Raw genomic sequence first — 13,929 nt, 5'->3', positions numbered from 1 at the left:
AAATGGATAAAAATCCTGTTAAAGTTGTTAATAATCCATAATCACAATCTACAAACCAGTTGATGGAAACTTTACATCAGACCAGGAAGAGGCCCTGCAGTTTTCTCTCTGAGAGATGAGATGAGATGAGATGAGATTAAATCCGGTCTTGTAGATTTATTTACGTCCTCTATCAGACAAATATGCAGTGACTCATGATGGTGTTCAGCCTAAACCTGTTCAGCTGCATACATGAATGTTGGCCGTGCCAAAGAGTATTCAATCAGAGTTTCTCTTCCTGGTCTTTGCTCTGCCTTATCTGGTTCATCTTGCTCTTGTCTTGGACTTCAGCTCACTTTTGCCCCTTACTTTTCTTTTGTGGACTTCAGTCCTGACAACATTATTTTGTGTGTTGCTGTCCTGTCCATCACACTCACTAAGATTAATCATCCAATTCCCATTCTGCATCTTCATGCAGTGTGCCCAGGTGGAGATACTGGCAGAGAGCCAAGTACAATACATCATCCAGAGGAATTTAGATGGTAAAAAATTCCAAGTGGTCATGTAACTTAAAATGACCCTGCTTGTCGTGTATTGTGAGAAACATGAGAAAACCTGCCTGATTAAACTCAGTCCACTGGCACAATTTAAAGTTGTATTTACTCAGTGATTCAGTTATGAAAAGACAAATGAGGGAAGGAAGATAACTGGATAAAATGGAATTGTAGAATTAGAAATGTCACAGTTAATGTTAAGATGTCCTTTGGGAGGTGTACATAGGTGTGTTGGGGCACGATGGTGCTCCCATTAGGCCAGAAAAGTTTAAAGTCCTGTTGGACTTGTTGATTAAGATCCGGTCCTCTCTGTTTTATTGATTCTTGTGTTCTGAGCTCACAGTTCATGTTTCACCTCTCAGACCTGAAGATGAGTGTTTGTGTGGAGGAAGAGTTGGACCGAGCAGAACCTCCAGGATCCATCTGTCCGTCTATGAAGAGTGACCGGTCCAAAGATTATCCTCCAGCCTTCAGTACTGAACCTGGACCATCAGACACAAAGTAAGACGACTGATACTAACTCATTTATATGACTCATGTTTCAGTGATGATGATGTTTGTTTAGTTGATTTTGTGCTCATGTATTCAGATTTCCACTAAAAAGTCTTTTGTGTCCATAGTTGAGACTTTTCCCGCCTCATGTTCCTCTGTGTGTCTGCTATAAATCTGTAATCTGATCTAAGAGGACAAACAGAAACTTTTAAACCTCCTTTTTATGGACAGCAGCAGCAGTTTGTGTATGTAGAGCTTCTTAAATCACTTTATTGATGAAGGATTCATGTGATGTGAATAAAAACATGTTGGTGTTTGCAGAGTTCAGTCCAGCAGACAGAGAGCAGAACCTCCAGGATCCATCTGTCCGTCTATGAAGAGTGACTGGTCCAAAGGTGAAGCTCCAGACTTCAGTAGTGAACCTGGACCATCAGACACAAAGTAAGAGCACTGAGACGACTCATTCAGTGTTTGCTGGTAATGTTTTGCTGTAGAGTAACATCAGGCTCCAGGACTGAAGAAACACTAACATAAAGTCTTTGAAAGTCTCCTGAACACTAACATGTCTGAACTCAGTCAGATCCTGGAGGACACTAACAAATCTCAGCAGGATGAAATAGATGGTGGAACCATGACGTATGTTTGTAGGCTAACCCTGAAGTTAGCATCGCTCTGGCTCCCTCCACAAACAGCCTGTCACATTTTTGACTTGGATTTTGGATTATTGCAGAAAATAATCTCTGTGACAAACACGAGTTTCTGATACTGACACGTTTTGTTCTGAGAGATAATCTTCACACATCATTTTCATGACACACTAAATGCTGAATTCAAGATGAAAAGTATCGACACTTTGACTTTTCTCTGTGAGCGTCTGAGCTTCTCAACAGTGTCGACCAAATCTGGATGTTTTTAACAACAATCATCAAATCATTGTAGTCCTAAAGAAATGTGTTCACAGAGAGAGGAAGAGGAGTCATGTCTCTGTGAAGAAGCAGCCCACCTGCTGTGTTTGGTGTCAGGACGTCCTGAAGGATCCGGTCTCTACCAGCTGTGGACACTGGTTCTGCAGACGCTGCATCACCTCATACTGGGACCAGTCTGCTTCACCAGGAGACTCCTCCTGTCCCCAGTGTGGAGGTAAGACCCAGAACAACAGCTGGACTGTGGACAGACAGTCAGAGACAAACTGTACCAAGTCACACTGAACATCTCAACATGTTAAAGCCACATTATGGAGAAATTCTCATGTTGTGTGATTTGGCGCCCTCCACAGTTTCTGAGTGCAACACCACTGTAGTAAAAACAAATCCCAGGTGTGTAACAGTTTGTCAGACGTAATATAGGTGCTGACTACAAACACAACTCATGACATCATCACAATGTTACGTGTTGAAGTGAACACGTATGTGAGGCTGTGATCCTACAAGTGACAGAGACACCGTTCACCTGTTACAACACACCTGACCATCAACACGACTCTGAAGCTGCTGCTTTAACCTCCAAAAGTTACATCATGTTGCTTTAAACATCTCAGCTTCTACATGTCATTACATTTATTTAGAGACTTCGGAGGCATTCAGACCAAACACCAGGACAAATTACTAGATTGTCTAGATTACACACAAAGTCAATGAAAAGACCCGAAGAGACTCAAACTTTATATATTCTGATACTGATGGATTGTTATTGATCATGAAAATAATCCCAGATTGTCAAATTCTCTCCAACATTTTTCTCTTTTCAGTGAATGTTGGTCTGCAGGAGGTTTTAGATGAACATAAGATCAGTCTGAGGAGGAGATGTGAACGTGTGACTGAAGGAAGTGATGGAACAGGAAGTGATGGAACAGGAAGTGATGGAACAGGAAGTGATGGAACAGGAAGTGATGGAACAGGAAGTGGAACCCTCCTCAGCAGGATCTACACTGAGCTCTACATCACAGAGGGACAGAGTGAAGAGGTTAATACCCAACATGAGGTGAGGCAGCTTGAGACAGCTTCCAAGAAGAACACCTTCAGTGAAACTCCAATCAGGTGCTGCCACATCTTTAAAGCCTCACCTGACCAACAGAGACGCATCAGAGTGGTTCTGACCAACGGCGTCGCTGGAGTTGGAAAAACCTTCTCGGTGCTGAAGTTCACTCTGGACTGGGCAGAGGGCTCCGAAAACCAAGATGTCAGTCTGCTGGTTCTGCTGTCGTTCAGGGAGCTGAACCTGATCAGAGATGAGCAGTACAGTCTTCTCAGGCTGCTCCATGTTTTCCATCCAACATTACAGAAGGTGACAGCAGAGAAGCTCGCTGTCTGTAAACTTCTCTTCATCTTTGACGGCCTGGATGAAAGCAGACTTTCACTGGATTTCAACAACCATGAGGTCGTGTCTGATGTCACACAGAAGTCATCAGTCAGCGTGCTGCTGACAAACCTCATCCAGGGGAAGCTGCTTCCCTCGGCTCTCGTCTGGATCACTTCCAGACCTGCAGCAGCCAATCAGATCCCTCCTTCATGTGTGGACAGGGTAACAGAAGTACGAGGCTTCACTGACGTCCAGAAGGAGGAGTACTTCAGGAGGAGGTTCAGAGATGAAGATCTGTCCAGCAGAATCATCTCACACATCAAGACCTCCAGGAGCCTCCACATCATGTGTCTGATCCCAGTCTTCTGCTGGATCACTGCTACAGTTCTGGACCACATGTTGACTACAGACCAGAGAGGAGAGCTGCCCAAGACCCTGACTGACATGTACTCACACTTCCTGCTGGTTCAGACAAAGAGGAAGAAGCAGAAGTACCATGAGGGACGTGAGACGAGTCCACAGGAGCTGACGGAGGCTGACAGGGAAGTTCTTCTGAAGCTGGGGAGGCTGGCGTTTGAACATCTGGAGACAGGAGACATCATGTTCTACCAAGAAGACCTGGAGCGCTGTGGTCTTAATGTCACAGAGGCCTCGGTGTACTCAGGAGTTTGTACAGAGATCTTCAGAAGAGAGAGTGTGATCTTCCAGAAAACAGTCTACTGCTTTGTTCATCTGAGCGTTCAGGAGTTTCTGGCTGCAGTCTACATGTTCCACTGTCACACCAACAGGAACACAAAGGTGGTGGAGGACTTCACAGGAAAAGAGTCCAAACACAGGGACTCAAAACAGTCTTTTCTTGACAAGTTTTCTACGTTTTTTGTTAGAAGTGTTGATGCCCGTTACTTATCCCTGGATGACTTCTTGAGCACCACCATGGAGAATTCCCTGTACAGTAAAAATGGCCACCTGGACCTGTTTGTTCGCTTCCTTCATGGCCTCTCTCTGAAGTCCAACCAGAGACTCTTAGCAGGCCTGCTGGGTCAGACAGACAACAGTCCAGAAATCATCCAGAGAGCCATCAACAACCTGAAGAAGATGAACAGTGATAAGATCTCTCCTGACAGAAGCATCAACATCTTCCACTGTCTGACGGAGATGAACGACCACTCAGTCCATCAGGAGATCCAAGAGTTCCTGAAGTCAGAGAACAGATCAGAGAAGGAACTCTCTGAGTTCCACTGCTCAGCTCTGGCCTACATGCTGCAGATGTCAGAGGAGGTTCTGGATGAGTTGGACCTGAAGAAGTACAACACATCAGAACAGGGACGACAGAGACTGATTCCAGCTGTGAGGAACTGTAGAAAGGCTGTGTAAGTCCAGATGTGTTAAACATTATGAAGTGAGGTAAAGCTGAAGCCTTCAGTATTAAAGATCAACACTTTACACACATGAATAATATAAAACCTCAACACTATACACGTTTACCAAAACAAGTATTAAACCTGCTGATTGAATAAATGATCATCACCAAGCTCAGAGTAGAAATGACATGAAGTCGTCTTGTTTCCAAAACATTCCACTAAATTATTACCCATAAAATGATAATAACACAATGTTTAGTTGTAATTCTTGTGTTTGTGCAGTGGGAGGCATTAAATGAATGAAATGGGAGATGAAAAGCAGATGGAGCCACAGAATAAAATGCATCAAAGATTGAGAAAATACACAAAACACATAAGTGAGGTAAATACATACGAGTGCAGTTCCAACCTACAGTGACTTCACAGTTCACTGATCATCATGTGAACATGAAGCTGAACCAATATAAATCACAGCAGCCTGTAAACTAACATCTGACACGTTTACGTCTCACTTATTTCAACACTTTTGTCCTAAACTGTCATTTCTGCTTCATTATTTCCCTCAAGGACACTTGAACATGTATTTCTGTTTATTTATATGGCACTTTAAAAGCACTCACATCAGTTTGTTGGACACAAATAAAACAGCACAACAATGAAAGTCACAAGAAAAGTATTACAGGGACAATTACAAATATAAAGATAAAGACAGCAGAATGAAGAAAACAGACAAACACAAATATGTCAAACCAAAATCAAACAAAGATGAAATCATCAGAATCAGCCGTTAAAAGCCGTTTTATACAGGTGTGTTTTGAGGGGGATTTAAAATGGGCCACTGATTCAGCCCAGCTGATCTCCTCAGGCAGGTCAAAGTCTGGAGGCTCATGTGGAGCCGAGGAGCTCAAGTTTCAAACTACAAACCTTGTGATCGCTGACTGAGCAGCTCAGGCCGAACAGCTGACCAGCTGAGCTACAGCTGCTCATGTTCATGTGCTTTGTGATGCAAAATGTATAGAGTCTGTTTTCATAGTAAAGAGTCAGATTTTATCTGATTTAAATGTTTTATTATCTGTATTCACAGACTGACTTACTGTGAACTCTCAGAGACTCACTGTGAAGTCGTCGCCTCAGCTCTGAAGTCCAACCCCTCACATCTGACACATCTGGACCTGAGTCAGAACAACCTGAATGATTCTGCAGTGAAGCGTCTGTGTTCTGGACTGGAGAGTCCAAACTGTCGACTGGAGACTCTGAAGTCAGTTCATGTGTTTTTTCTCTGTTTATTACATTTAAATCTAGAACAGAAGATTTAAATTTCCTTCCGTTCACACACACACACACACACACACACACACACACACACACACACACACAGCTCAGTCTGATCAGTGATGAAGATGATGGAGGATGAAGCTCTCAGTCAGTCAGCTGTGTGTTGATGGAGATGACAGTGGTGATGAAGATCTGTGCTTTGATTACAGCTTTCTATGTGTGTGAGACAGAGCTGCTCGTTTGTGTTGAAGGTGAATCGATGGTGGAGAACTTTTCTGTTTGCTGGTTGAAGTCTGTCGTGTGATTAAAATGACGTCCCAGGCTGCTTAGAGTCCGTACATCCAACTACAATTCCCACAATTCCTTGGGAACAATCCCATAATTCCTCTGCAGTTTCCTTCAGGTCATTTCCTCAGCCAGTAGGAATGAGATGGATCGGTGCTGGAACTGTGAAATAATTCTTTAGAGTAACTGTGGTCAGTTGTGCACCAGAGGCAGGTACAGAGTTCACCTGGCTCTTATGCTCACTGTGCCTGCAGCGTACAGAAGCAGGATGTTGGATTCACTTCTGTTTGCAAATCCACTCAACTGGTTTTCTTTAAGAGCTGTTGGCTGGGATATTTGTAGAAAGAAGCTCAGTGGTACGACGTGTTGTCTGAACACATCTGGAGCTCAAAGTGTTCACAGCTGTTCCAAACAGCCAAAGGTGGAGTGAAGAGCTGCTGGAGACACAACAATGGTTTAAATATGGAGAAGACGTGTCACATGTTCAGACAGTCTCTGCTGAAGACGTTCATAGTGTTTCACTCAGCTGTTCATATGAACAGTGACAGAAATAGTTGTGTAACAAATGAACAAAGAGCTGAGAGAGAAGTTCAAACCCCGCCTCCTTTCTCACCTCCACTCAGGTGACCAATCACACAGTGAGGTGTGTGTTAATGTTGGATTGTTGGTTTTAAAGTGACAGACACTGTTGGACACAGACCGTCCTAATGTGACATCAGAAAGGTGTGGCCCCACTCACATTTAAATCTGTCAATAGAAAGTGTTGAATCTTTGAAAAAGGAGCTTTGATGATGTTAAAGTCACGCTGGACAAAAGACACATGGATGTAATTTAATGTCATCTCTGATTGAACACACTGCACGTGTTGACTGTCTGAAACTCTGAAGACAAACTTTACAACATTGAAGATATTACACTGCTGATGTCAGTTATAAATGTGACACCATTATTTCACACATGTTGTTTTCACATGTTTAAATCACATTTTAATATGTATTTGAAACCTTTGTTCACACTTTCACAACATTATTCAAACTCTGTGAATCTTAGTGTTCATGTCATCAGGTCTGAAGGGGATCTGACCTCATAGATTTGATGCTGATTGACTCTGAGCGTCTTGTTCAGCTTCATATTTAAAACAGATCTAATATAACATTAAACATTCATCACTGGTTGATTCTCTCTGAACCTCTTAATCATTTGATTCCTTCGTGCTTCTGTGAATAAAAACAGAAACCAGTGTTTTCTTCTCTGTCAGACGATAACAAACATGTTTGTTCAGAACCTTTATGATGACATGTGACGTTTATACTGACTGAAATATTTAAACTCAGGATGATTTTGATCTGAAACAGTAGAATCAAATCTTCAGTCAGTTTCTGTTGGTTTCTGTTTGGCTGCACAACATGAGTTTGTATAGATGGAGCCTCTGGTGGAGCTGCAGAGTTTAAGAGGTGGAGTCACTACGTCTTTATTGAAGCAGCAGCACGTTGTCATTAATATTAATGAGAGCTCTGTTTCACTTTGTGTATCTGACAGTTTTGGACCTGCAGCCTGTTGGGTTCAGGTGTTTGGAGCTTCATATTCTGAACTTGTTCAGCTCTGAACAGAAGTTTAAACACTGAATGATTTCAAGCAGGAACATTGTCTTCTAAACTCACTTTATTTATTCTTTATTCAGTTTGTGGAACTGCAGTTTGTCAAAGATCAGCTGTGATTCTCTGATCTCAGCTCTGAAGTCCAACTACACCCATCTGAGAGAGCTGGACCTGAGTTGGAACAACCTGCAGGATTCAGGAGTGAAGCTGCTTTGTGATTTTCTGCAGAGTCCAAACTGTCGACTGGAGACTCTGAGGTGAGTTCACTGACTCTCTGTTACTGTTGGACATCTTACATGTTTAATTAACAATTGAAGCTAATTTATGTTCAAACATAACTTTGTAAACGTCCTTTTGTTCATATTTTCATGTTTCTTGATGTAATTTATTGTGCAGTCACTAAAGACTTGTGTTTCTTAAAGAAACTGTAGAAAATGTAAATGAATCTTTATATTTTGTTGTAAATGGTCTCATCTGTAAACAGAAGATCCTCTGAACTCATATGTAATTTAAAATCATCAAGTTCACTTGATGATTTTAAATCACAATATAGAAGTGAAGCCACGCCCCCTCTGCTCGACCACCTGGGACCTTATTTCAGACAAAATTAGACAAATAATTTTCTGCTCTGGTTTGAATTGTGTCATGAATCTCACATATGATGTTTGACAGTTTAAAAGAAATATTTTCTCAAGAAAGTCTCAGTTTGTCATGAAAGTAATAAAATGTAAGACTGTGAAAATATGTGATTATAAAGACGACACAGCCAACAGTCATTAAGTGACGTCTGGTTTAACGCTGACTGAAACCTTGTAGAGTCGTCCTGAATATCAGCAGCTCACAGAACTGACCAACTCTCCTTTCACATAACTGCAGCTGTCAGTATGACCACACCTTCTTCTGTGTGGAGGCGGCGGCCATGTTGGTGTTGGTGACGTATGTTGAGTGAGACGAAGTCTTTCACTGAGCGGTTTAACACAAAACTACATGAGATTTTACTTTATTTACCACAAACAGACACTTTCTTGACTGAAATCAGGTCCCATGAGGTCCACCTGAAGGGGCGGGGCTTCCCCTCCCTATAGAGAGGTGTAGTCTGTAGTCCTAACACCAGAAATCTGTTAGCATGTTAGCATGTTAGCACATCCTGTTCCCTCGTCTCAAAGTCTGTGAGTGTGTTGAATGTGTTTTCAGTTAAATGTGTGAAATAAGGTGTGTGGTTACCACAGGCTGAACATATTTACACGTTTTGTTCTCCAACATGAAATCATCATTAAATGTCCCACAGTTTAATTCTGAAGCTCTTCATGTGTTAAAAACAGTTAGCGGTTGCTAACAAGTGTCTGAATGAGACTACAGAGGTTGTCGGGGACATTAAACGTCCTCACAGCGAACACGGAGACTCATCTACTCACTAGTCCGTCTTTACAGGCCCACTTTAGTTACACACTATTCTAACTGGTGGGAATTAAACAGTTGTGGATTCAAATATCAATGTATGGTAGAGAAGATGTCAGGATGTGAGAGGAGGGGAGATTCCCCTTCACCTGAGGTGTGGGGAGGTGTCAGGGATAGAACAGGTGAGGAGTTCATATGAGGATGATAACAGAAGGCAGCTAGGATGACACTTATTGTCCAGTCAAACATCAGAGGGTCACTGCCTTGGGGAAGGCATGGGTAACACCTGTCATAAAGTATGTAACCACTGTTCTGCTGTATACAAGTCAAGACAATGTGGAAGACTGCAGAGAACACTGTGGCTCTTCTCTCCATGCTGCATGTATTAAAGAGAAACTGTCTCCTGTGTTTATCTGATCGGCTCTTCTGATTGGCCCTTTTAGAGACCACCCATCAAACTATTCAGAACCAATATCGTCTGATAACAATCGGAGCACCTTAATTAGGACACAGTGATGTTGAGCTGCACATTTAAACCTGAACACATCTGATTGGATTATTAATTGATTTTTATCTTCATCATTTATTCTTTATTCAGATTGTGGCGCTGCAGTTTGTCAAAGATCAGCTGTGATTCTCTGGCCTCAGCTCTGAAGTCCAACCCCTCCCATCTGAGAGAGCTGGACCTGAGCTACAACAACCTGCAGGATTCAGACGTGAAGCTGCTGTCTGATCTGAAGGACAGTCCACACTGTAGACTGGAGACTCTGAGGTCAGTAGAGGGTTGGAGTCAGTCCACGCTGGTTTCAGCAGTATTGTTCTGAACACAGTCAGTATCAAAGTGAAGATCCAGTATTTCCTGTTTTCCTCAGTGAAGCTGTGAGAGGAGAACGGTGACAGGCTTCATGATTGGACAGAAAGACAGAGAGAGAACAGTCAGCCAATCAGACGAGCCAGAAGCTTGTTGTGATCTGGTGTTGAGTTGATGTGAAGACGACTGTTGTTGTTGTGTTCATGTCTACAGGAAGTAAAGCTGGATTACAGCTGACAGCATCACAGGATGTGTAGAGACAGTCGTCCTCATTCATCACATGTGATCTCTCTAAAACACTAAAGAACTGATCAGCTGATCTGTGTCACAGCTCTCAGGTCTACGGTGGCCCTGAAGGTCAAAACACAACAACATTTCACAAAACATCAAACTGTGGACAGGGACTCGGGTTCTGTCCAATTACAAACAAGAACGCTGTCCCACCTTTTCTGTAATCTGAGATGTTGATGTGTTTTGACCTTCAGGGCCACCGTACAGATCAGTCTGACTGAAGCCTGCAAATCACTGCTCTGATTTCAGAGAAGCATCATTACATTTAGTAACCATGTGGTGTTTGTACAGAGCAGAAGCTGTGCTGAAGTCCAGTAACCACAGCTGATGTTTGACTGTCAGTCTGTGTATGAACATGTAGGAGCTTTAACATCATATATTCATCTGTCCATCTGTCTTTTGTTTGCTCCACATGTTTTACAACAGACTCCATATTTACATATTTGTAATGTTTCAAAGCAGATGAAATATTCAGGTGTGACTGAGACTCTGGTTTTTAACAGCTGTCAATCATCATTAAAGTGTTTCTGCAGCCATGATGCGTTCAGGGACTCTCTGCAGTTTATTTCACTGTGTACTTGAGTGAAACCTGCAGAGTAAACCTGTGAGCTTCACTCCAACATGTTAACATGAAGCTGAAAGGAAGCTGGCTACGCTACACAGCCGCTCCACTTGTGGTCTGAACAGGACTGAAGTCCTGCTGGTCTTTATATCACTGACTGACAGCTGATGGAGGGAGTCTCTGGAAACACTCATGTATCACTTCTGCTCTCTCTCATTCTCTCATCAGGTGGAAGGATTATCAGTGATGATGAAAGGTGGAGGTGTTGAGAGGATCAGCTGTGTCCTGATGATCCAGAGAGGTTGAAGCAGCACCATCAGCTGGTGGGTGGAGAGGCTCTGACTGGGCCGTGTTACTGGGAGGTGGAGTGGAGAGGAGAGCTTCATCCAGCAGTGACTGACGGACCAATCACAACAAGTGGAGATGACTGTCAGTGCTGCAGTCTGAACTGCTCTGAGATCAGCTCCACTGTCACCAAGTCCACCATCCAGCTCCATGTGTTGGGGCCACTAACTGCCCTCCCTACTGCCCCCTGGATTTAACACCAACACAAACAAATCCATCCAGTCCAAACACACATTTACAACTACAACATGTTTATACTTTAAATATATTTGTAATGAACTATTTTCACACATTAAGTTACAGCTCAGTATCTGTGTGTCACTTGTGCAGCCTGACGTTGAACTTGAGGGGAACGTTTTAGACGTGACACCAGTTTGATCATCATATTTCCTGCAACATCAGTGAACTCCAGTTTAACGTGCGACCCTGCTGGTTTACACATCACGTGATCAACACACACATGAAGTCAACCTGTGGAGCTTTTTACCTCTGAGGTCAGTGTTGAAGCCGTTCTTATCACCAGCGTTCATGTTCTGGAGCTGCTTTCTGCCAGCAGATGTCACCGTTTCCATTGTGTCGCCTCACTGAGGTTTAACTGAACCATGATGTGAAGGATTTCTCTCTGACTGCATTTGCTATCAAATTAAATGGAATCATGAATGAGTTCAACTTGATTTAAAGATGTAATATGTAACATTTCTGCATTAAAATGTGTAAAAACGACTCGACCTTTGTTCTGTATGTTGTTGAGTTGTGTTCTTACATCACAACAATGTTCAAACCAGAGAAATCCACAAGTTTACTGGAGGTGATGGTGTGTTTTTAAGACATGTGAGCGCTTTATAGTTAAACTGTGGGACATTTACTGATGTATTTTATGTGGTAGAGCAGAACGTGTAGATATCTTCAGCCTGTGGTAACCACACACCTTATTTCAGGCTTTAAACTGAAAACCAACTCAACAACTCATCAACTTTGAGACGAGGGAAGCAGATGTGCAAAAACACAAACTGACTTCCAGGTTTTAGGACTCGTTACTACACCGCTCCATTAACAACTTTATTTATAAGTTAAACTGCATTAATTTAGTTGTATCTCATAACTGAGTGTGTTAACAGCATCACAGATATGCCGGCTGTCAGTGATGGAGGAAGTATTCAGATCCTTTACTCCAGTAAAAGTACTGATACAGCTCTGTAAGAGAAAAAAGGATCCTCTTCAAAGTTAAAGTCCGGCACTGAAAATGTTGCCTCAGTGAAAGTCTGTCAGTTTCATCAGGAAATGTTCTTAAAGTCTACAAAATAAAAGAACTCGGAGCAGAAAAAATGTGTCCTGTGACTAAAAGGTGAAGCAGCAAATCTTCACATCTGTGGAGCTGAAAACCATGAAATGTTTTTATAATAAAGATTAATATAGTTGCTGGTTCATCGTCTATAAAGTGACTGTGATTAACTGACTCATTGTTTCAGGGACACATCTACATACGTTGGGCCAGTTTGTATGTGAAAATGTGACTTAAAGTACTTTAAAGGGGCAATATGTAGTTTTAGAGAAGAAACACAAACTCACTGATTATTAATGAGTTAATAACACAAACTCAGAAATACATATTTTCTCCATCAGTGAATAAACGAGCTGCTCTCAGAGGAAAATAAGATCCCAGAACACCGTGTGAAGCTAGAAAGGTGGCAGGGTCCGCCACATGTAAACACAGTGAAGCAGTATAAACTGTGTGGTCCTTTAAGGTCAGTTTGTTGATTCAGTTTGTTCAGTCATGAACACAAAGAGAGTTTGATTCTTTAGTTTGTTCAGGCAGAAAAACTCTTCTTGTGTCTTCTTTAAAACTACAGAGTGTCTTTATATCAGCAGAAAGCCTCCATGTGCAGTTCACATGTTATTTGAGTGGATGAAGCTCATTGGTGCTTCCTGAGCCTCGGCCCAGCTGGGTGTGTTTTATAAACCCTGTTTGAATTAGAGTTTCTTGGTGTTGTAGAAAAGTCCACGGACAAGATGAGTTTAATGAGCTGTGTGTGTCAGTCTGTGGAGGAGCTGCAGTGATGAATCTCTCTCTGACACATTTCTCATTATAATAACTCTGATCAAAGTCTGATTATAATATATATGAACAGGAAACAACGGTGGTATAAAGGACACAGCCTGTGTCAGGAAGTTTGGGGAAGTGACTGGGCCAGTGGCGGTTGTACCAACCCGAGTGTGTTTGCAGAAATCCAAATGATTCATGAGGAAATATTCACATGAGAGGAGAGTTTTTACATGGTGTGTCTGAAGGAACATCTCGTCTCACTGTTGAACTCTTTTAAGTGGCTTCTGATGTGTTTTAAAGGATTTAGGAGAGAAAACAGAAGGAAAATTCCCGCAGCAGCGCCTCACACAGCGGGAGATGGAGGAGCTTTAAAGGCTTCGCAGCCAAAACACAAAAAGCTCAGAAGCTTTATTTGACTGACACATGAAGAGACACTGCTCAGCTCTCACTACGAGTCCATCTAACACTTTATAACCTCCTCCAGGTGTGTTTCATGCTTTTATTCTAGAGAGAAAACACAAGTGACGTAGCTTCCTGCTCCTCAGGTGAGCGGCAGGCTGGGTTGAGTCTCCACGGTTCTCATGGTGTGTTTAAGTACCTGTCCTGGTTGACGTCAGCGGAGGACAGAGGTGGAGT

The 13,929-nt window shown here is 42.4% G+C and overlaps 1 pseudogene; it reads left to right on the top strand.

Moving 5' to 3' along the window:
• LOC115595759 (NACHT, LRR and PYD domains-containing protein 12-like) overlaps positions 1-12,674 on the top strand; it is an 82,637-nt pseudogene extending 69,963 nt beyond the window's left edge.
• The last annotated feature ends 1,255 nt before the right edge of the window (positions 12,675-13,929 follow it).

Source organism: Sparus aurata, chromosome 14, assembly GCF_900880675.1.
Source record: "Sparus aurata chromosome 14, fSpaAur1.1, whole genome shotgun sequence".
Taxonomy (NCBI): Eukaryota; Metazoa; Chordata; class Actinopteri; order Spariformes; family Sparidae; genus Sparus; species Sparus aurata.
The sequence above is the reverse complement of the archived record's forward strand: the minus strand, read 5'-3'. Positions and strand labels throughout refer to the sequence as shown.